This window comes from Aedes aegypti, chromosome 1 (genome assembly GCF_002204515.2).
Source record: "Aedes aegypti strain LVP_AGWG chromosome 1, AaegL5.0 Primary Assembly, whole genome shotgun sequence".
Taxonomy (NCBI): domain Eukaryota; kingdom Metazoa; phylum Arthropoda; class Insecta; order Diptera; family Culicidae; genus Aedes; species Aedes aegypti.
The window spans coordinates 47512421-47536575 of record NC_035107.1 but is presented as its reverse complement, the minus strand read 5'-3'; the positions used below and the strand labels follow the sequence as shown (position 1 = coordinate 47536575).

The 24155-nt window shown below is 35.6% G+C and overlaps 1 protein-coding gene across 7 annotated transcripts in view; it reads right to left on the bottom strand.

The window, feature by feature from the left end:
* LOC5566765 overlaps positions 1-12237 on the bottom strand; it is a 190216-nt gene extending 177979 nt beyond the window's left edge. Inside the window, exons 1-2 of one of the 7 annotated variants that reach the window (XM_021845778.1) lie at positions 11861-12237; positions 10768-11252 (exon numbers count right to left, since the gene is read on the bottom strand). The gene's annotated coding sequence lies outside the window, so the exon portion shown is untranslated. Of the gene's footprint in view, positions 1-10767; positions 11286-11860 lie in introns of those variants that run through there. The other 6 variants (XM_021845903.1, XM_021845942.1, XM_021845838.1 and 3 more) reach the window with 6 other exon arrangements.
* Positions 12238-24155: the final 11918 nt, after the last annotated feature.

Below are 24155 nucleotides of genomic sequence, written 5' to 3'. Positions count from 1 at the left end.
TTTTTTCAAACTATTTTTATTGACTATAGAGTTATTCTAGTTAGAGGCGTTTCATTTAGTTTTAAACTAGCTTCTACTGAAAAGTAAGTTTTCTTATTTCGTGAAACAACTGACCGATGATATTAGTGACCAGTTAGGCCTTCATTGCTCATAAAATACAGAATAGTGTGGCTAACAGTAACAATCTTTTTAAAATTCGTCACAAGTAACTCCTCGACTAGTGGATTAACATAAAATTGTAACTCAATTATATAAAAGTTGAAGGTGATTTTTTTTTTAAATTTTGCTGCATTTTAGCTAGAAAAAAAAAACACGCCATAATGATTTGATAGACAGAAATATAATACTAGTATTTTACGCAACAAGTTGCAGAATGATGATTTTACAGCACGAGTTATATATTTATCCAACAAGGCTTGCCGAGTTCGATAACTACGACGAGTGCTATGAAAAATTGAGTTCTGCAACGAGTTAAGTACAACATTTTTTGCAATTTGGTAGAAGACACTTTGAGGGTATCAAAAATCGTATCGGAATGCATTCACCATTATTTTACAATTTCTGAAAAATTGTTGTGTAATGACTTCTGAATGACTCAAATTCAATTGCTTACAAATTTAGTGTTCTTAGTCTCGAAGTGGTATTGGAATTCCGCAACTTCCCACTCCGAATGTGGATCTAGTGAACATTACATAATTAGTTCGTGAATATCAAACTTCAATTATGTCGTTCTTACTGTAGTTATATCTTATAGTTTAGGCTTACAATTTTGAACAGTAGTTTGTAGGATTAGATTTAGAAACTGTAAATAGCTATAAATAGTAGAATAAATACTTTGAAGATAGTTGGACAAGTATAAAAATTAAACCGTATAGCTTTAAGTAGATCGACTTGCTAATAAAAGAACACATTCTTCGACGGACTGTTGTGTATTGTTTGTTTTCTGCATGCTCACTACTGCTGACGTTTGTCGGCTGTTTACGTTACGGTCCACTACATATACAGATTCGACAGTGTTGCCTAAGCGAGAAGTTTCGTCGCAACAACAACTCAAAACAGTTGAGTAATGAGAAAACGTTGCGTAATGAATCATTACATAACTGGTTTCAGTTACGTAATGACTATTACCGCACTGCATAATTCATAGGCAGTTTCATGACAGATTTGCTTAATGAAAAACAGCCTATTACGATGAGAAATTGCAAAAAAAAAAAACATTTTTTGCAATTTCGTAAAAGACCACTTAAGAGTAACAGAAATCATATCGGGATGCGTTCAACATTATTTTGAAATTTCAGGAAATAGTTTTGTAGTGATTCATTATGCAACTCCAAACAATAGCGCAATGAAACAGCGTCGCGTAATAGTTATTGTTTCCTAAGATTATAACAAGTTTTCACTTGCACCCAAATAAATAAGCTTTAAGAAAAAGAAAAACGTACTAAGTAACAAAAATTTGTTCGAATTCTTCTTTCAAAATTCAAAAGAAAATTTTCAAAAGATCTCCACTAGAACGCCTATTAAAATTTTTAGAACTGTATCACATATCACCTACGATTTTATGCAACCTACTCAATGCTAATGAACATACAAAGACTGTTCCAGCATTTTACGAGCAATATCGATTGCCACAAATTGGCTAATTTTCTTCAATTTCTTGTTAATTCCTCTCCAGAAATTTCTCTGAAGATCCTTCAGAAGTTTCTTCAGAGATTTTATCAAAAGCGCAAATTGCAAAGAATATTTATTTATGATAATCAATCCGATCTAGGTTCCAGAAACCATAATCGAAAAGAGAACACTTTCCACTCACTTTAATCAACATGTTTTGGAATATTTTTTATAGATTCTTCCAGGAACTCTTTTAAAAAATCTTGCATCAAGTAATTCTATCCAAAAGTTTTCTAGCGATTTCACTGGAAATTAATTAAAAAGTTACTCAGGCAATATCCCAGGATATTGCTATCAGTTTTCCTCAGGAGTTGCTTCCAGTGACTTCTCCAAGAAAAAGCGATGGATTTGTTTTAGTAGTAGTTCTGAAATTACCTTTTGTTAAAACCCTGGAATTCATAAGGAACTCTTAAGATTCATCCAGAAATTTCATTAAAGGCCATTCAAAAGTTATTCCCGGAATTCCATTTACAATAAATCCGGCAGTTTTCCAGGAACTAACGCGAGAATTTCTTCTTGGCTGATCCAGGAATTCTATCAGTGATTCTAACAAAAAATCATCAGAGGAGTTCTCAAAGAATCGTTCCGGAATTGTTTCAAACATTTCCGGGAAGTTTATTAAGGGGTTTCTTCGATAAGTTTTCAACACAATCTGCCAGAAATTTGTTTGCATATCCTTTAGAAGCTCCCAAAGAAATTTCTTAAGTAATTCTTTAATGTATACTTCAATGGACGTGGCATAGTTGAAAAAATATTAAGAAATCATGTTCAGGCATATTGCATGATGCTGTCATAAGGACTAATGTTCTAGAAGGCCTGAACATATTATGATGAACTTATTTTCTTCAACATTTCTCCAGCAATTTCACCATATTTTCTCTATAATTCATTCAAAAACTCCCACAACCATTCGAACAAGTGTTTACGTACATTGTTTCAGGGATTCCTTCCAGAATTTATATATTTTTAAAGAGTTGCTCGAGGTTTTCTAGAAATTCTTTACTTAGCACTTGCTAGTTGAAAGTTGAAAAAACAATTTAAACCAGATCTTTCGAGCCTTTTTGAAACGCGAGCAAAATCTCAGAAACAATATTGTGCTGCGGGTTATTTATTTAATGCAGCAATATTTTCAATACAATCAAATCGAAAGGATGAAAATTTATTTTGGGGAAACCGAAAATAGTGATTTACTCCAATTGTACAGGATTGTATAAGTGATTTTTTTAAAAACCTATCAGAAATTCTCGAAGGATTTTGTTAGAATCTCGTCTAGTATTGTTGCATAGTCCTATCCAGGTTTGTCAACGAATGAAGTCCAGGATTTGTCGAGAATTCAGTGCAGGATTCTGTCCTCTAGGATTCCGGCAGAACTTCACCCACACCTCATTTCCAAACTCTGTTCTAGAATCTGGAGAAGTTTGCCCAGAAGAATTGTGTAAAAAAATCATCAAGGATTGTGTAAGAACCTTTTCCAGGATTCGTCAATAATCATGGCTAGGACTCTTTCCAAACATTCAATAAAAATCCTTCCCAAAAGATTAACGCAAACTTTGAACTTTGGCTCCCCTATGCTTAAACGATTATTATGGTAAATATCATCCTCCCAAAGTTTGAAGCAGCCCAGTTCTATGAAGCCATGTTTTTGAAGTGAGTGTTAAACTCAAGAGGAATTACCGATTTAAGTCAAATCAATTCGGGGATATATTTCCGTTTTTTCATACTGCTTTCGAAGTTCACCACATACAAATTTTTCGTTCAAAATAAAATATAATAAAGATTTTCACGGTGCCCCGATAGACCGTTATTATGCAAAAAAATTGTCCATCAAATCTGAGCACAGGGCTCGATTTCTGAGGTCATTCTGCACCTCTGGGCCAATTTTTAAAAAAATCCCTAGGAGGAATCTCGAGAAATCTTGATTTGAAGTTTTTGACTTAAAAATTCAATATAATCCTTAATAAAATTTTGCATTAGCACTGAAAAAACCTACAAAAACGCTCAAAAAGTTGGCCAAACTGTTCTCAACTAGCATATAACTGTTACCATTGTTATAATTAGAAATATTAAAAACTGACTTAACATACCAGAGTGGCTTAAGTATGTTTTTACATGGCTTAATCCAGTTAGCTTAGTTCAATAGAATGAAATCTAAGCAATAAATTCTTATATACAATTGATATTAAGTTCGATAAACGTGAAACATTCAATGCTGAATATAAGTAATTTACAGTTTATTTTTCGACTTTCACACTGAGTGACCAGCCCACCAAAGGCTGCCGTATTTATTTTGCTTAAAAAAAATTTGTTTCTACTACTTACTACTTACTACTCATGATGTTTACGTCTAGTTTTCCGCCGAGTTCTGGCCTCACCATTCTGTGTAAAAATATCCTTTTCAATACTCCAGCCACAACAGGATTATAACTACACGGGAAACATGATTGTCATATGTCACAAGTGTTCTAAAATTAACAAAGTCTTTAACAACTTCAAACAAATCCTTAATGAGTATTTAATACTTTAGATCAGCATCACCAGGAATTCCACTCAATATACCTGAAACAATCTTCGTTTTATTTTTTTCGGAATTCATCGTCAATCTGTATATTGATTTCTAGATCACGATCGACTCAGTAACGAAATTCTGCTGCAGGTAATATCAAAGGCTTGAAAATAAAACATAAAGCTGATAGGTTGGCAAATACAATGAAGTGTAAGAATTGTAGACGAGGAGCCTATTTTTTATGGAAAATTACATGGAATGGAAGGAGATGAGTTTCAGAATTTACTGTTCAATATTGCGTTTTGTCGCATATACTCCTTGATTTTGCAGACGATGGCTTTATTGAAATCGTCCGCAGTGCAGTAAAGCAGAGTTTCACTATTTTAAAGGTGGACAACTAGGATAAGCTTGTCATATCATGTACTCTACCCAAACGTATATGGTTGCATGTAGAAAAAGAAGGAAGTTCAGATTTGTTGGTGCTGAAGCAGTGCTTGATGGAGATGTACAGTTGTGTTCAAAATAATAGTAGTGTAAGCCGATTTCCATACAAAATGCTCAAATTTGGCATTCTGTTACTTTCTTTCCATACTTAGGAGCAATCGGCATGAAATTTTGGCAGTAAATTACAAATAGAGCCAATTTCATTATCACATAATTTGTTAATTTTCACACTACCGGTTAAAAAGTTAAGCACCAGGTGAAATCGTTCAAAATAATAGTAGTTTTCATTATTTATATATCTGCTGTATTTTGAGTTTTTGATTTTTTCTAAATTTAAAGCCGATTGCTCATAGGGAAACAAAGTAACAGCATGCCAAAGTTGAGTATTTTGTATGAAAATCGGCTTTCACTACTATTATTCTGAACACACTTATGACGCATGATAATAATGATAACACACGTGTACTAGCTGTGAATATCTCCTTTTATGGATTATGTAACCAGCTTAGGGACCAACTTGCAAGGGGAAATAACATTTCTACACTGTTGCTTGATAAAGGCTTATTTGATTTCATAGATCAATTATTTCGTTAACAACTTCGGCAAAACACCTCGCGACCCTTTATCGCAGAACACTGAAAACTAAATCAGTTTTCAATAAAAAGGCAAACAGAACAACGATGAATGCAAGCATGCCTAAATGAATCACCATTGTCAATTTGCCCTGTATAAAACGCTTATTATTGGCTCTAAAAGCACATTTATTTGAGAACAGGAGCGAAAACTATTGTGTGAATAAAATAGGCAAACTTCAGTGAGCTGGTCATTTAGTGAGAATGCCGGAAGAAAAAGTTACATCATTCAGGTGGAGGCCAGCGGCCCCGTGAAAGACATTCGTGTATGTTCATGTGTATTGTACCAAATTATTCCAGATTTGAAACAAATGATTGATACTAGCTCTAAATCGACTATACAAGTATAAAAACTATAGAAATCTATGAAAAAAAAATCTTAAGCCACTCTGGTAAGTTTAGTTAGTTGTTAATGTCTAATTATAACAACGATAACAATTTTTTACTAGTTGAGAACAGTTTGGCCAACTTTTTGAGCGTTTTTGTAGGTTTTTTCAGTGCTATTGCAAAATTTTAATGAGGATTATATTGAAATTTTAGATCTAAAACTTCAAATCAAGATTTCTCGAGATTCCTCCTAAGGATTTTTTAAAAAATTGGTTCAGAGGTGCAAAATAACCTCAGAAATCGAGCCCTGTGCTCAGAATTGATGGACAATTTTTTTGCATAATAACGGTCTGTCGGGGCACAGTGATTTTGCAACAGTTTGTCAATTTGAAACTACATGAAATATCAAAAACTACATTTTTGCAATTCCGTTGCAAATCAATCAACTTTTCATTGAGAAGATGATCGACATAGCGGCCTACTTTTCCTATCGAAAAAAGCAGTGCTGAAAAGTGCTACTTTTCAGCACTCTTTTCGGTGCTGAAAAGTAGCACTTTTCAGTACTGTTTTGATAGGCGTCAACTGAATAACCCAGTCTCTTCATGCCATATGTGTTTATTCTGCGCAGCGTAAGAGTCGAGATGAATTGTTCTCACCTCGGGTGACTTGAGGTGACTAATGTTAATCAAACGGGAGCGAGTCGACAATTCTCACTTCATGCGATTCATCTCACCTAACACTGCGCACAGTATAAGCACAATTGCATCTGATTCATGGATTTATTCTACGTCTGACGTCAAATTCTGGACGATCCGATCCCACATAAGAATCGCCAGCCTGTTTCAGAACTAGACCGCACAACGGATATAAATGGGTTTATTCTACGAACGGCTTGGAGTCAGAATTGTCAGTCTCTCATAGCTAGGTGACAATTCTCGACTCTAGTGAAGTGACTTTCCTTTTGGTTTACACGGCAAATCAGTTCACTCGAGTCGAGAATTGTCACTTCGCTATACGAGACCGACAATTCTGACCTCAAGCCGTTCGTAGAATAAAATAATCTATATCCGTTGGTTATGCGATCTGGTTCTGACACTGGCTAGCGATTCTGATGTGGGATCGGATCATCCAGCATTTGTAGTCAGCTACTGATGGGAGCGAGAAAATTTGTGATATTCATTGGTACTTCTGTATCACAGCCTACGTGATTGAAAAATACTGAATTGAAACTACGGATGGCTGTATGACCATGTGGGTTCTCTTGAAATGTTTGCTTGTGCTTTTAAAGTTCATCCAGCTGAAACGGCATTTTTCGAAATAGCAAAAAATGTTGTATGCAACTCGTTGCAAAACTCGATTTTTTCAGCACTCGTTGTATTTATTCAACTCGGCGAGCCTCGTTGGATAAATGTACAACTCTTGCTGAAAAAATCATCATTTTGCAACTTGTTGCATAAATAACTATTTCACCCTAAAAAGTTTTCGCCATTTTAAGTTGTTGGTCCCGAAACGCCGATTTGTTTGTAAACATTGGACTGTCTTGGGGAACCAGAGATGATGGCTCATTTTTTTTCCATGAGGTTGTATTGTGGTACCAGAAGGCTGGTTTGAAGTGATTCGGACGAAATTTGACTGTGCTCACGCCATTTGAAGTTTATAGACCACATTTTGATTGAACGTCAGGATTAATTGTTATTCATCATCATAAAGTGGGTTTACATGAAGCATGCTTCACTAACTGTTCGGCAGGCAATATTGGAGACCCTGGCGGGGAGATTAGATCAAAGGCTACTATGTTCTACTGCAAAAAAGCGGTATTGCTCTGAAAGTAACTGAATGAACATTTCAGCATAATTTAGACTTTGGAATCAATACCAAGTTATCCAGATATTCCATAAAAATGTGGTTGTAGCTGGGCAGATTTCACTTAGGCACAGTTTGTTCACTTCTCCATTATGTATTATTACGAGCAGATAGAGGACTTATTGCAAACGATTGTGTTTTCAAGAGTAATTTTCATACAAACTGCAAACGGCGTGTGCACAACCAAATTTCTTACAAATCACTTCAAAGTTTGGGTGAATGATTTTCATCATGATTGACACCGTTTAAACATAGGAGAACAAAAACTTTAAAATTTTCATCAGTCTAAATGCAGATATTCCAGAAAAAAATTTCATCTATGTTTTCACAAATCCAACTAACATTCCATAACTTCGAAATACCAAACTGCCAGGGACAAATAACCAAATTCATCCATACTTTGCCTTCGTAAATGTCTATAGGAGTTAACAGCTAATTTTTGAAAGTTTATTTCAAAGATTTATTTGAAGATTAGGCTAGATTTTTATCAAATATTTATCCAAGAATTATTCAAGTAAATTTTACATAATCTTTTTTAAGTTATTCTATAGGTATTCGTTCACAGATTACTTCAGAGACTCTTCTACAAATTCAGTAGGAAGGAATTATCCAGCAATTACCGCAGATATTTTGCCAAAATTTATCCAGAAATCACTTTATAAATTATTTTATAATTTCTAATCTATATATATAAAACTGGAGTGGTGTTTGTATGTCACGAAATCACTTGAGCACGGATCAACGGATTGACGTTAGTTTTTCACTGTTGCACTCGACAAGGGATGCGACGTGTTCGTACGAGGTAAATTTTCGGGAAAGTCACCAGAATAATCGGAAAAACGGGAAAAGAATAATGTGTAATTTTGTACGGGGGATTACATGAAGTTTTACAACAGCCTACTTGATGGCAGGACGAAGTTTGCCGGGACCACTAGTTTCTTATATTTTTAGGAAATCCTCCATAACTTTTTTGGAAATTCCTCCCAAAATTTTTTAAGAAATCACTTGATAGATTCTGCATAATTTTGTACCAGTGAATCTCTGGTTGACTCTTTCAGACATTTATCCAGAGTCCCTGGAATCTCTGAGATGAATTCACTTGCGTTTTCCCCGAAAAGTGTTCCTAGAATATCTTTGAGAATTTTTTTTGCGAAATCATCGAAGAAATCAAACAAACACAAGTGGCCTTACGGTTAGCATCATCAGGCATTTAATCGCATTGTGCTAAGGACTACGAGTTCGATTCCTGCTTCAGTCCAGAAAACTTTTCGCGAGGAATGTTATGTTACTGTACGCATTATTCTAGTTCGTTGTCTAGTGTGGTGCCTCCTTTGAAAATTCTTGTTGAAGTTTCACGGAAATTCCAAATAAACATATTTGATGAATTCTTGAACGATCTTTTCAGAAAAATATACAAAATTAATCCAATAAATTCTTCCGTATTTTTTTTTCAGCAATTTGCTTCCAAATTTCTACAGGAATGCTTCCAGCAATACCTCCAGAGAATCTTCCAGGAATCCCTCAAGAAATTTTATCTGATAATCACTTTCTAACTTTTTCTGTAGACTCCTCAAGGAGTTATTGAACAATTCCTTCAGAAACAGTCTTGAACATTTTTTCAGAAACTATTCCACTCCATTCACTAGAGGTACCTTTTTTCTACCGAAGATGGAACACTTTAAATTTATCCAGGAATTCCTCGAGACATTCTTCTAGGAATTCATACCATGGTTTGCTCGAAGAGTTCCTCGAGAAATACTTTCAGTGATTCTTCCAAGCAATCTGCAGGAATAGTTAGAGTTTATTAACGGATGCCCTGTGAATGACTCCAGGGATTTTTTCAGGTGTTTTTTTTTTCTCGAATTCATACAAAATTGTTTTATTGATTCTTCGGAAGATTCCTCAGAGCTTTTTCCGAAAGTCCTACAAACTACAAATATATGAATATCAATCTGTCGTCAGTTTTCGAAACTGAACCAACACTTTTCGGAATATTCAGGTTGACTAATGGAACCAACATGTTTGTGAAATTATTCCTCTGAACATTAAAGAGGATTTACTTCAAGAATTCCTTCAGCAAAGGCTTGAACAATTCTGAACTTCTTCTGGGAGTCTCCTCGGATTGCTGTATGCTCCAAGTATTCATCCCACAGATCCACACATCTTCAAAGTATGCTTATTAATTTCTCCAGGAATTCCTCGAGATTCTTCCGAAACATTTTCCAAAGGTTTCTCTAGGAATTGTTCAACAACTTCGTCAATGATTCCCTGCTAATTATTCCAAGGGTTTCTCCAAGAATTATTAAAATCTAGGAATCTAGGAAATTTCTGTCTGATTTATACAAAAACTTCTCCTGCAATTGTTTCAACAAATATTCCAGATATTCCGTTAAAAATGTCTACAGGTATGCCTCCGGTGATACCACCAAAGAGACTGGAAGGAATTGCTCCAGAAATTCCTCTAAAAATCACTTAAAGAACAGAAATTACTCGGGAGTCTTTCTAGTAATCCCTTGAAGTTTTCCAGTGATTATCCTCTAGGGATAAAGACAAACTTAAGTTCTTCATCTAGAATCAACTGGAATTCCTAAAATAATTGCTCCAAGGATTCATCCAAAAATTCCTTAAACAATTCATATTCTTTTCTCCCATAAATTCCAGTACAGATTTTACATTAATTTAATTTAAGGATTCTTCAGCAATTATTCCAGAAATTCCTTACGGATCTTCTCTAACAATTCCACTTGAAATACATCCAATTTTGCCTGTAATTGCTATTAAAGATTGCTTGGGGAATTGCCAAGAAACAGTAATTCAGTGATTCTTCCCGAACAACTTCCATGATTTCTCCAAATATTGTTCAGACTCCTGCTAATTCTTTAAGAATTATTCCTATGAGTTTTTCTAAAGGTTCTAAAGAGTTCTTTTTCAGTTTTGAAAACCCCGAGTTTGCCAGTATTAAGTTTGCATTTGCATTATGCCATTTATCAAAACGCTCCTGTTGCTTGCAAATTTTTGTATAGAAATACTTCCATGAGTTTTGACATGCAAGATATTTCAAAGGAAAGGTATTTCATAAGAAGGTCTAGACGAGACTGAAAGTCCAGCAGAGTTTGCAACAATAATTTTGAATTACTGTTGATGAGGCTATCCATCCATATAACAAGAGAATTATGCACTTGGATTTTGATGTATATTGCGGAAACAACTGGCTATATAATGTAGACAACTGGAAGAATTGAGTTGATTTTGAGGATTTTGTTATGATTTCTATTATGAAAATCATTATTTTCTTGAGACGAACTCCCAACTCATGAACACCTTTACCTGCAGAAACGATTCACAGGAACACCGTGACCTCCACCCGATTGACGACAACCGTTTTCGCTACCAAAAAACTTTTCTTCTCTTCCCCACCGATGACTACGACAACCATATCATCATCATAGGTCCGGACTGCCGGATCACACACGCTACGCTAGCCGGTCCAAGTAACCTTCGTCTTCATCTTCATTTTCTTGTCTTGACACCAGGCCTTCTTCGATATTCTCCATCGACCAAAAAAAAAAACACGTCTTTCCTTCTGGTATCCCCAACTCTTCTCGCTAGTTTTGGACTTGGCACTACTTGAAAAGATCAACGTTTTCACTTGTTTTTTTTTCTTGCTTCGCCTCTCTCACTCCATACTTAAACATTAACTTTTGCTCTTACGCTTTGAGCACACCGCGTTGATATCCGTCGTCTTGCTGCCGGACGACAACACACTCTTTTGTTCGAGGGCTTGTCTCTTTTACCAAATTTCACTTCAGAGGCTTTGCCGATTTCGGAAGAGCAAGGTAAAAAACCTAAAGATAATTAACGTCCCAACCCACAGAACAGATGTTGCGAAACTTCCCCAAAAGCGGTCCTTGCTTCGTACTGCAGTCCGGACCCATCCTATGCGTTCGCAGAAGGTTCAAATGTCATTGGACTTTTGGCCCCGGCACAGCATGATCACGTCCATAGGTCGAAAAGATCGTTCAATAATCATCCTTCTTGAAAAAAAAATATCCAAACTGGTTCATAATTCTTCCGCTGGACAGTTCCTCCGTCATAATTGGACCGTAAACTCTTTCACTCGATCACACAGCTTGGTGTTTAGGAAAAACAAAGAATTTGCACACTCCGACTAATCCATCCAACAATAGCCATGGTACTCAAACCATTAAAACAAGACTACAGTCATCGCTCCCTATTCCGCATCTCGATATCGAGTTATAGAACCATAAGAATAGGTTTCATGTCTACCTTGATGGTCTCTTGAGCCGCAATTGCACTGAGTTTTTGTTCTATAACTCGATACCCCCCAAACTCGATGGTCCCTCCAATGTCGAGTTATAGAGAGTTAACTGTATCATTCGTAGCCACAAGCCATACGTACTGCAGAGTAACTCGCCCAGATCACTTTGTTTATCGATGTCGTCGTTCACTGCTTTCGTCTATTGCCAATAAACATGCACTGTAGACCCGATTGGATCAAGGGATCATAGCAAGCCAAGCTAGCATGTCGTGGTTACCACCCGTCCCGTCGGAATGAGAATGTCGTCACGGCTGAACTGTTTAGCTAGCAGGTTTGCCTATTGCACTCACTATAAACACTCCAACTTCACATAAGAACCGGGCCCCCTTTGCCGTAGATCAACTACTAGGGGAGCAACTATCGCTAAACCGCTGCACACTGCGATCAACCGAATGATCCCGCGCACGTTTTGCAACCGAGACCGAACCGAACTCGACGAAGCAGGCGTTCGTACTGAATTGAAGCTCTGAATACCACAGTCCACTCCAGTGCCCGATCGTCGTTGAGTTACCAGTCACTGAGTGACTGCACAGAGCGACGCCGGCGACTTGGATGCCTTTGCATGAGGAGCAAACGGCGAACCTCTCACCAGGTGAGGGTTTGAGACCCGCCGAATCTCTCTCCCTCACCTGTGCGGTGCAGTGCAAGCGGTGACGATAATCGCTTGCATATGGTAGAAAGGCTTTCCGGGCTGCATGCAATGGAACGAAGGTGGTTTCAATAGGTAACTCGCGATTCAAAAAAGAGTGATCACTCACTATTTTGCGAAAGGGTTGCCATACATGAAACTGTTTGTTCGATTGTCACATACAATGTATATGACTACATTAAATCGATTTAACTCATGTTATAAAACTAATATGAGAAATAATGAATCATTCACTATTGTTGAATGTTGCTTACTAAGGAACAATATTATGCGACTTCTAAAATAATTCTTTGGAAAAACAATCCTTTTAGGGATTTCTGTAGTAACTTGTACACTAATTGCAAAATCGAATGTCAACCTCAGTCAATTGAAAGCCCAAGAATGTCTTTTCAATCCTTGCAATTTATTTGGAAAATTATAGGTCCGAAACTGTTGATTTTAGAGAAAAATGTTCTATGGAAAAGTTATATTGAATCGTTTGGACTACATAAAAATATGTAGCGAAGTAGCGAGTTCGAGTTATTTAATGTATAATGCAAAAATTCGATGAAAAACTATATTCTCGAAACTGATAAAAATGTGCTACAGTGATACCTCCATGAGTCGATGTTCCATGACTCGATATCGACTCATGGAATCATACAAAAAACAAAATTTCATGGTCACTATGATGGTCCCTAGAAGCAGCTTTCCAAAGGATTGCTATTCCATGACTCGATATTTCCATGAGTCGATGGTCCCTTCAATATCGACTCATGGAGGTTTCACTGTATTTTATTTATTCAATATTTTTTTACATAAAATCTGATACAACTCAAGAATGGCTACTTCTACAGAGGTGATCATGATAATCATGATGCTTTAAAATAATTTCAAGATTATTATTTTATCATCGAAACGTATTTATTTTGATTAAAAAAATTTTTTTTTTTTCAAAATCGACCAAAAATTGTTCTTAGGAGTACTGGAGCCACAGTTTCAGTTATAAGTTCGCTGGATTTAATTAATAAACTTTATTTGAAAATTCTCCCGACAAATATCAAGATAAGCACTGCTGACAAGACAGCACATAAGTGTGTAGGAGATGCAAATATTCCGTATACATTCGATTCGGTTACTCATAGTAATAGTGCCAAAAATTTGTAAATATCTTATTCTTGGTATAGATTTTTGGAATACAGTGACACAATTTCATTTTCGTAAGGGGCACTGTTTCCATATCAAGTTAGTATAAAACTATTAAATGGTGCATGGACTTCGATATACTTTATCAATAACAAAAGTCATAGGTGTCATCTATTGTTTGGCAATGACAAACTGTATTCATTTGCTTAAGTCTTTGGAATAATGGAAAAGTATTGAGATTGTGTCTATAATTGACCCAATTCCATATTCGTACACCTAACAAAAGAGATATGTACAACATTCAAAACTAATTTTAATGGACTAGATGATTGCTTAAGTTCTTCGTTGTGTTGTTTAGGTGTAGTAGAGTACATTTGGAAAATTTATAAGCGGACATATTTGAAACTTAGGTAAATTTAAGAAAAATTCCACTTTTCTCATGTTTTTGCTAAAATATTCGGTAAGTCTATTGTTGGACTTAAATTTTTTTCAACATCACGTCTTTAAGAATGATTACTGCGAATATTGTACAACTTTCAAAAAACTATAATCAGTTTTAGAGTAGCTAGGAGTGGATATCGACAACTTATAGTTTTGGAACACAGGTAATATAAAATTTATAACAAATCAAAAACCAAAAACTTTGGTCAATTTCTCTTAGTTTGGCTCCTAAATGGATATACATAATCCATAGTTAATTTTTCCATCAAAACATTGCGTAATTATTATTTTTAATTTTCATTTTACTACCAAACATGATTACAGAGATTTATAGAATAAATATTATTGCCGTAACCGCAACACAAACGCTTTATAAAATGATGAACACAGCAGGATATATTCTAAAAAAAGTATATCAATGCTCTCTACTCATTCAAGTAATTTTGTATTTTTCTTACAAAATCAATAAATTGCAAAATAGGGTACTATTTTGAATATAATTTGAATAGCAATTCAAAGATAATTGAATATTGCGATAATATCAATTATGTGGAGGTTTGTACAGCGTAGTTTAGGGTACTTTATTGTAAAATGAAGTTCGTAGTTCAAATTTGTTTACAGACAAAAACAAAATTAACCTTTTCCTGTTGCTTAGAATGAAAATTTGGTTTTTATATTGATTAAAAATATCATGTTAGAAGAGTTTTGAAGTAATTGCACAACAATTTTCAGAACTCAAAAGGGATGAAAACTGTTTATGATTCCTGTAAGCTGTATACATTTCAACTAAATTTCGATCAGAGATCACGAGTATAATTAATAGTTTGGATCAAATGACAATAATGAACGTTATTGTTCGAATTATTGGATTTTATTGCAAAAATCATTGCAAAACAGGAATTTCTCATAATTTTACCTAAATTCCATATATGTCTGCTAATAAATTGTCCAAATGTACTTCACTACATCTGAACATCATAATAAAACACTTCAGCAATCAAATAAAGCTTTAAAATTTAGTTTTGAATGTTCTACGTTTTAATTTTGGTAGGTGTACGAATACGAAATTGGGTGAATTTTAGACATAAATTCAATACTTTTCCATTAATCCAAAAATGAATGTAAATGGAAACATTTTGTGATTGCCAAATAATAGATGACACCTATTACCTTCAATGTAGATAAAGTGTTTTAAACTCAATACATAATTTAATAGTGTTTTACTAACTTGATGTGAAAACAGTATCCCGTACGAATATTAAATTGGGCCACTGTACATTTAACATAGAACCAGCATTACGCAAACAAGATAATTCACTGACGTCCATATCTTTAGTAAACAGCGATGAAACGTCACAGGTTCTAGCTTTTGAATTGATACCAGGAGAGCAGAAATTACAGGAAGCATCAGAAGTGGAAGATGATGTTTCTCTTGAAATACCATCCTATGATATACCAATGGGGCTCTGCACTGTTTTGGTTTTGCATGAGATTTTGATGTTTACTAGCCTTGTTGTTTACAAATTTTATATAAGAGTGAAAGAGTGAGGATGATTTTTGTGCAGTGACCCATAGATACAGCAGTAACAGTAGAAACGCTTCAGACTGAACATGACTTATCCCTTGAGCAGAAACGTCGATTGATTGAGATCATAAATAGCTTTCCCAATACTTCTAATGGAAACATCGGAAGAACTACATTGACCGAACATGAAATCCGTTTGAAACCAGAAGCTATGCCTAAGAGATTATCTATGATTAAAATGTCACCTAAAGTAGAGGAGGAGGTTGAAAAAGAAATTGATCGGATGATAAGGTTAGATGTCATTTGAACCTTGTAGATTTTCAAGATGGTTAAATAATATTGTACCAGTGCGTAAACCGTCAGAGCAATACAGAATTTGTTTAGATTTCAAAAAACTAAACGAAATGTCAGAAAAAGATTTTTACCCGTTCCCAGGTCTACACAGTGTGTTAGAGAGATTAGGTCCAGCTAAGTATTTTTCTGTTATTGATTTGTCAGACGCATTCTGGCAAGTACCTTTACAGCGTGAATCAAGAGATAAAACCGCATTCAGATCAGCGAGAGGCCTATACCAATTTAAGGTGATGCCAATCGGATTGCATGGCAGTCCTGCAACCTTGAATAGACTGATGAGATTATACTTGGGTAGCGACTTAGAACCTTGGGTATTTACTTATTTAGATGATGTTATTATAGCAGCAAAAACCTTAGAAGATCATTTTAGACTTCTGGAATTAGTAAGTGAGAGACTCAGAGCTGCGGGACTCACAATTAGTATTACAAAATCAAATTTTTGTCAGAAGAGGGTGAAATATGTGGGATATATCCTATGTGAGGAAGGAGTTTGTGTAGACACTGATAAAATCGCGCCAATATTGAACTATGAGCGCCCTAAAACGATCAAAGGAGTTGATGGAGTAAATGGATATAGTGACATTGTCGCCCCAATCTCAGACACCCTTAAAAAGAAAAAAGGTAGATTCACATGGACTGAAGAGGCAGAGTTGGCTATGATAAATCTTAAAGAAGTTCTAACTTCACCACCCGTTTTAGTGAACCCTAATTTTCATAAGGAGTTCATTATAGAGACAGATAGCTCAGATAGGGCAGTAGGAGCAGTTTTAATGCAGAAAGACGAGCAAAAAGTTTCAGGACCAATCTGCTACTTTTCAAGAAAATTAAGTTCTACTCAGAAAAATTATTGCGCAACAGAAAGAGAATGTTTGGCGGTATTGATGGCTATAGAACATTTTAGACATTTCATAGATGGAACCAAGTTTAAAATCATCACTGACGCGGAAAGTTTGAAGTGGCTTATGCAATTCAAAGGAAAATCAACTAAACTATTAAGATGGTCTTTAGAACTTCAAGAATTTGATTTTTGCTTAGAATATAGGAAAGGTACACTTAACACAACCGCCGATGCATTATCGCGATCTATTAGTACCATTGATATTGGAGAAAAAGATAAATCGTATGAACTTTCAAGAACGGAAATAAGCACGGATCCTGAAAATTACAAAGAGTACACGGTAAATGGAAATAGAATTTATAAATTTGTAAATTTGTGAATCCAAATTCACAGATGGGAGATACAACTGGAAATATTTACCAAGGGAACATGAAAGACCAGAGATAATTCGAAAAGCTCACGATGAAAATGCTCATTTTGGGTATGATACGACAGTCGAAAGAATAAGAGATCGTTATTGGTGACCAAAAATGTCAGGAGAGATAAAGATGTATTGCAAAAGCTGTGTAGAATGCAAGAAAAATAAAACTGATAATACGATGAAAAGGCTTCCGATGGGAGAGCAGCATAAAAAAGCATTGCGTTGGGCCGTTCCCTCGAAGCAAGCAAGCAAACACATGCCTATTAGTAATAGTAGATTGGTTTTCAAAATTTGTTTTGATACAACCAATGAGAGCTATGAAGGCCTCAACGCTTTGTAAATTTGTGGAGGAAAATGTTTTTAAGATGTTTTCGGTTCCAGAAATATTATTAAGTGATAACGGAACTCAATTTTTATCACGGGATTTTAAAAGTTTATTAAATAAATATCATGTAAAACATTTTTTTAACGGCCAAATATTTCCCCCAGGCAAATCCAACAGAACGATTTACTAGAACCATAGTGTCAGCGATTAGATGCAGTTTGAAGGGAAAGACTAATCAGAAAGATTGGGATATTGACATGCACATAATTGCCAACGCGATACGAACTGCAACTCATGCAAGTACAGGTTACACACCGTTTTATTTAAATTTTGGTCGAAATTACGTCGCAGGCAGAGACGAATATAGCTTTCTCAGAGATACCAATGTGCCATCATTTACCACAAATTGAATTGTATAGAACCGTGCAAGATAACAAAAAAAAGCGTACGATAGATATTCACGAAACTATAATTTACGAAGCAATGCATCAGTCAACTTTGAAGAAGGAACACGCGTTCTTCGAGAAAATCATGTTCAATCAGATAAAGATAAAGGATTTAGTGCAAAATTGGCTAATAAATACCTGGAAGCAATAGTTAAAAGAAAAATCAGAGGGGGATGTGTACAAGACACGACCACATGACGTTAACTACGCCAAGTGATTTTTTGCATTTGAATTTTAGTCGATTTTCATAGTTGCAGCCTTCCTTTAGTTCAAACTCTAACAAAATATCGTGACGGTCGCAACATTTTAGATTTTCAATTGACACCCAGTATACTGCCGTAAGACGTAGTTAACGTCAAAATAGGGAACAACTGCTATGAGCTGATTGATATAGATGGAAAAAATATAGGAGTTTATCACGGCTCAATGCTTAAGAAACTGTAATAAGATGCCAGAAGGGGTAAAGCTATGTACACGAGATGAAGCTCTAATACCTCGTGATACAGGTTAGTCACTAGTGTGAACAAGTTAATTAGTAAATAAAACACGCCAAATTGGTTACCGAACAAGAGCAAGTACACAGAAGCTGTAGGAGAGAAACCAATAATGATCGAATTCAAATTTCATTGAGACATGTATATAGATCGAACGAATAACAGTAGGTAAGGAATTTTATGTACCGTAATCCGGGGGCAAATTGATCACTGGGGTGAATTTGATCAGGTCAGTACCAAATAGCATTTCCTTTCAAGGATGCTTAATATTTCGTTGCCATCACAGACATTCCATGTTTTCTAGTTTATAAATGTCTTATGATGGTTTTAAACTAATACATTTTTATTAAGGTTAATTTTGCAAAGAAATATTCACAGTTTTTGAAGGTGTTAGCAATACTGTTGGAAATGTCGGTGCTAAACAATCCGCTGGTGCTAAGCCTGCATGTATACTTTGAGTGTTAAAAATGCTGTGTAAGCTTCAGTGTGAACTGCTGAACTCATTTTTGAAATCGTACAGCATTACTAGAATAGTATTTTGCTCGTAAAACAGTTTATTGTTGAATAACGTGCTTATTTCAAGTGAAATTGCATACATTTAGGCGTATTAGGCAGATTTACAATGTTTGATTTTGCAATAAAATTATGATATACCCGATTTGAAAGAATTTTGTCATCATTTTCAGATTCAGCAGAACCAAATTTAGTAGATATGTAGGGAAATTTTACATACTAAAATATGCTTTATTATATACTGCCCATAACTGCATATTTGTAACATTCAACAAAAGTAGGCATTGAGTAAATGGCATACCAAGTGTACATTTTATAAAAGTATGGGAAATAACTAAAATTTCAAAAAATTGCCGAGAGCTCAAAAGTGCTTATTTGAGGCTGAAATTTTGTACAGCTCATATCGCACATTGGGTGATTGGTCAGAAAATAATTCTGATACAAATTTCTTTGCTATTACATTACGAGGCTTATTTATAATCTCAATGTGACTGTTATGCGGTTATAATTACCAATGTGATAAAACAACTTGGTATTTTTTTCGAATTTTCTAGAACAATCTCACAGATTTCAGTAAGTTGATCGAGAGTATTAATCATTTGATGACTCTCCATGGTATTAACTCCAATTTATCAAAAATGTCGAATGTGACTGTTATGCAGTTATGGGCAGTATAGTGATCAATTTCACCCCAATCAGTCATTTTCAATTTTTGATATTAAAACTAATTTTATGAAATGTTAAATTTTATTTCATAAAAAATCGATTACATAAACTGATAGAGATCAAGAAAGTACTGATTTTACCGAAAACAAATTGACAATTTTTGAATTCCAAAAGAAATCATGACACAAAGTTGTAAAAAAGTGATCAATTGGCCCCCGGATTGGTACTCTAAGTTGCTCACTGCTAGCAAACAGTAAGCTGTAGATTCCATATAACAGCGTTGTTGATAAATCAGTGAGGATATTTAACAGTACAATCATGTTCTTGATATAAAAGCTATCAGCTGAGTCTGAGGTGCGTATTATCAGTTCAAGATTATTTAGTTTGGTTGGTTGGTTTGTTGATTTTCTTTTTCGGTAAATTAGTTGAAAGTCGAGTTGAATTCAAACCGTTAGCAATTTTTATGATCAAGGTTGTGTGGAAGAATTCTACCTTATCATTTCTTTAATTATAGTTATATAGTTTTGATTTTCCATAATTACTATTATTAAATTGAGTAAAATCTTTGAAAAAAATTTAAAAATATATTGTTATTTTTTTTAGAAAAAAAAAATCAATATTTTTTTAATTGGGATAAGGGGTATTGTAACAGTTGAAAAATCAGGCGTTTACTGTTTGCCAGAAAACGCCGAAATTAAAAACCGATTAATTTTATAGCAAAAACAACCATGTATAATCGGGCAGCTTGAATCTATAACAGATTCATTCGAATAACCTACATGTAGGCGTGAGCACTTTAAAATACGCGACGAGATTTGGACAAAAAACTAAAATTTAAAACGAGACAGGCAATCAGATGGCATTAGCATGTTGGAGGAAGAAGGACAACTGTTGATAAAAAAGGAAAATGATGAACTTCCGCCAACGATCGCGTTCGTATTAGTAAAATTTCATGGTCAGATGGACCACATCTATCTCCAAATTCTTAAAACTCGTCCATTTCTAAACTTCATCTTGAAGCGACAAGTTGGTCCAAATTATTATCACCAAAAAGTTAGTGCGTTCATAAGAAAGTTAGTTGAAACCTCTGAAGTTTATACTTATACAAATAAGTTAAAAAGTAAGGGAAAGTTTAAAGCAAATAAAAAAACAGTATTTCAAAGTGAATTATCAAAATAAAAGGTGAATTTGTGTAGTGATATAATCACCGGTCAGGTAAAACTTGTAAAGTACATGGAAGATGTGAAAATAAGTGTACAATGTTTTAACTATAGATTTGAGGTTTTAAAACGTCACGTTTAGAACAGAATCGAAAGCGAGAGCTGTAGCGAACAGAAAAGGTAGTATTTTGTGGCTTTAAATGTTGGGTGTGTGTTAACTGTTGTGTGGCTTAGCCACACCACGTGGCTTTTCCTTTGGTCTGGATTTTATCCACAGGAATTGGGACCCTATCCACCGACGGGGTGGAATATCGCTTTTTACGATCGAGACGCTTCCTACGACGGGATTTGTAGACGACCCTCAAGCACGTGGTCGATCGTACTCATCCTCGGTAATCGTGAGCCTGGCGTGCCGACGCAGCATACGGCGTCGCAGGCGATCCGACGTGAATAGAAGACGACGCCATCGACGGGCACGAGCCGATTCTGGCACGAGATGAGGTTGGTGTAGCCAGCACCTGAGATTCACCTGCACGAAGAGTGAACCCCATGATCCGGCGGTCAACAGAAACGCCTAGGATCCCAGCAACGAGAGCAGTTCAACGAACGGCCGCAACGTCATCAGGTACCGATAGTATTAAGCCACAACCACACCCCTAGGGAAAAAGTAATAATAAGCCAAATTGTGCAAATGCGAGAAGTTGATAATAGGGTGATGTGCTAGTATCCATCGTATTAAGCATTGATCAGTGAGAACTGCAATTTTCCCAGTATTGCAGTGAATGATGCTGATACAAACCGATGCCAAACAATTCTTTCTCAAAACGGCTTTAGCATTGTACAATAACATTTTGATAAATCTTGATCTCTTTTTGGAAATAATGCAAAGAAAATGCAACTTACCGTATTCTCAGTCCGTCGTATCATTTTCAACTCCATCGCAATCAGTTCCAGATTCGTCTCACAACTTACGGCTCACTGTGTGTATTGAATGGTTAAAACACAAAATACAGGGGATAGGCAAAATGATTGAGATAGGCAAAATTTTGCCCAAATTCAAATGCTTATAACTTTATGAAAAATGAATGAAATTGGATGCATCTGGAAGCAGTCGACGGCAAATTTGGTCCAGTTTTAGGAACTTCCTTGGCCATGCATATTGGCCACTGGACACCGGAGATGTTCCGGATTTTCTGAGGTCATGTCCAAATGTCATTTTTTCTGTCGCTTGTATTTTTGTGCGGTGTAAAGTTAGATAGATGTTTGCAATTTTCCTAGAAACTAGAACTAATAGGAAGTTGAATGCCACATCCCCGGGGCACCTGGAATCTACTATAAAGTGGTCATGGCAGCCGGTGATGCTGGAAATGCTTCGGAAAGCATAACCTTTGAAAATAATGAAGTTTGATGCCCATATTGATATGGTTCCGGATATGTTCCTAATTGACCACTTCCCCCAGGGCACCTGGAACGTTCTATAGAGTGGTCTGTGCATCTAATGGTTCTGAATACGCTGCAGGAAACATCATTTTTAAAGTTGGTGTCCACTTGGATATAGCTCCGGATAATATTTACATGATTGGAAATACAAACATGACTGACCATGCTTTCCGGAACCAGTTTTACGGAAATGGTCATATTTCTGAAGATTTCCAACCAATCTTAATGCGTCTGGTGGCATTCAACTTCCTATTAGTTCTAGTTTCTAGGAAAATTGCAAACATCTATCTAACTTTACACCGCACAAAAATACAAGCGACAGAAAAAATGACATTTAGACATGACCTCAGAAAATCCGGAACATCTCCGGTGTCCAGTGGCCAATATGCATGGCCAAGGAAGTTCCTAAAACTGGACCAAATTTGCCGTCGACTGCTTCCAGATGCATCCAATTTCATTCATTTTTCATAAAGTTATAAGCATTTGAATTTGGGCAAAATTTTGCCTATCTCAATCATTTTGCCTATCCCCTGTATCAACTAGACAGTTTCACAAATATCAAAATTTCTGGGATTCAACAAGTCACCCCCTAGTCCTAGTTGCAATACTAAAACAAGCTAACAGACAAATTTTCATCCAATTTGGAGAAGATTAGGAGGTGCCTCAAGTCGAATTTGTGTTTTTTGGCTATTTTTTACATTCAAAAAATGCTAACGAGAATTTAGAAAAATGAAAATCAAAATAAATACCTCTAGTTGAACATATTATTAGCATTTTACAACTTTTGAGAACACTGTATGCCGATTATAGATGGTTTTGACCTTATAAAATGGATTTCTGTTCATTAAAATACCTGTAAAACATACATTTCTCTACAGTTTTTGTTTTACGAGATTCTTAACCTCATGCCAAATCATAAAAGTTCAATCGTAGTATCATTCATTTGTCATTTCTGAACATTAATTTAGTACATCATTTTTATATCCGAATTACAAATAAATTGTAAAAAACCGTCGGAAATACGACATTTAGAGCTGCTGAAAAATGGCGCAATTGCTGACATGTTACAAAATCGAACATAGTAGCACAGACAAACAGACGTAACACTTAGAACAAATTTCGATGAAAATCATAGTCGCGAGAACATATACGCCCAATGCTAAAATCGGTGTGTTTGGCCGATCGGCCAACAGGTGGCGGTAGTGTGTAAACGTCAAACACGAACAAAAACGACGCGAGCGCTGCGGGTGGTGAGTTGGCCACCTACCATTTATTCAAATCGACCGTTAAAAAGGTGGTCGTTGGACATCGATGAGAGTGTGACGTCTGTTTGTCTGTGATAGTAGCTTTGCTTTTTCAATGATGGATGATGATTGAAGAAAACATCTAACAAATGTCATCAACGCAGTCGTGTTTCAATCAACATTCGCATTTGATGCCAAGCAATGGACCGATGCACGAGTTCACTATTTGACGTTTGAGCGGTGCCGTGTTATTTATGTGACCATGGAAACTAGTGAATTCGGCACCGCTCAAACGTCAAATTAGTGAACTCGTGCATTGATCCATTACATATGTGATTTAGCCCCGAGGTCAAGTTTCTCGACTACCGATCTTGAGGATCGGAGTTCATTTATGATTCTTTTTTTCGAGTGAAACCAATGTTTATTATATGCAGCATAGAAAAAGGACTAAAGGCGCAAATCACCTTGTGCTCACCTTGATAAGCAAGTCTGCCTTCTCATTGCCTGGAATCGAGCAATGAGAAGGGATCCAATCCATAACCAGGGTTGCCACATATACAGATGTATTTGTGTTTTACGGGTTTTCTATAATATTTTGTAAATCACAGATTCATAGTAAATTCAGATTAAAGATTTTTTGGCAAAATACAGACATACAGATTCTACATACAGAATTTTACCCAAAACACTAATTACACACCAAAAAATCTTAGATTTACACGCAACGTAATATTA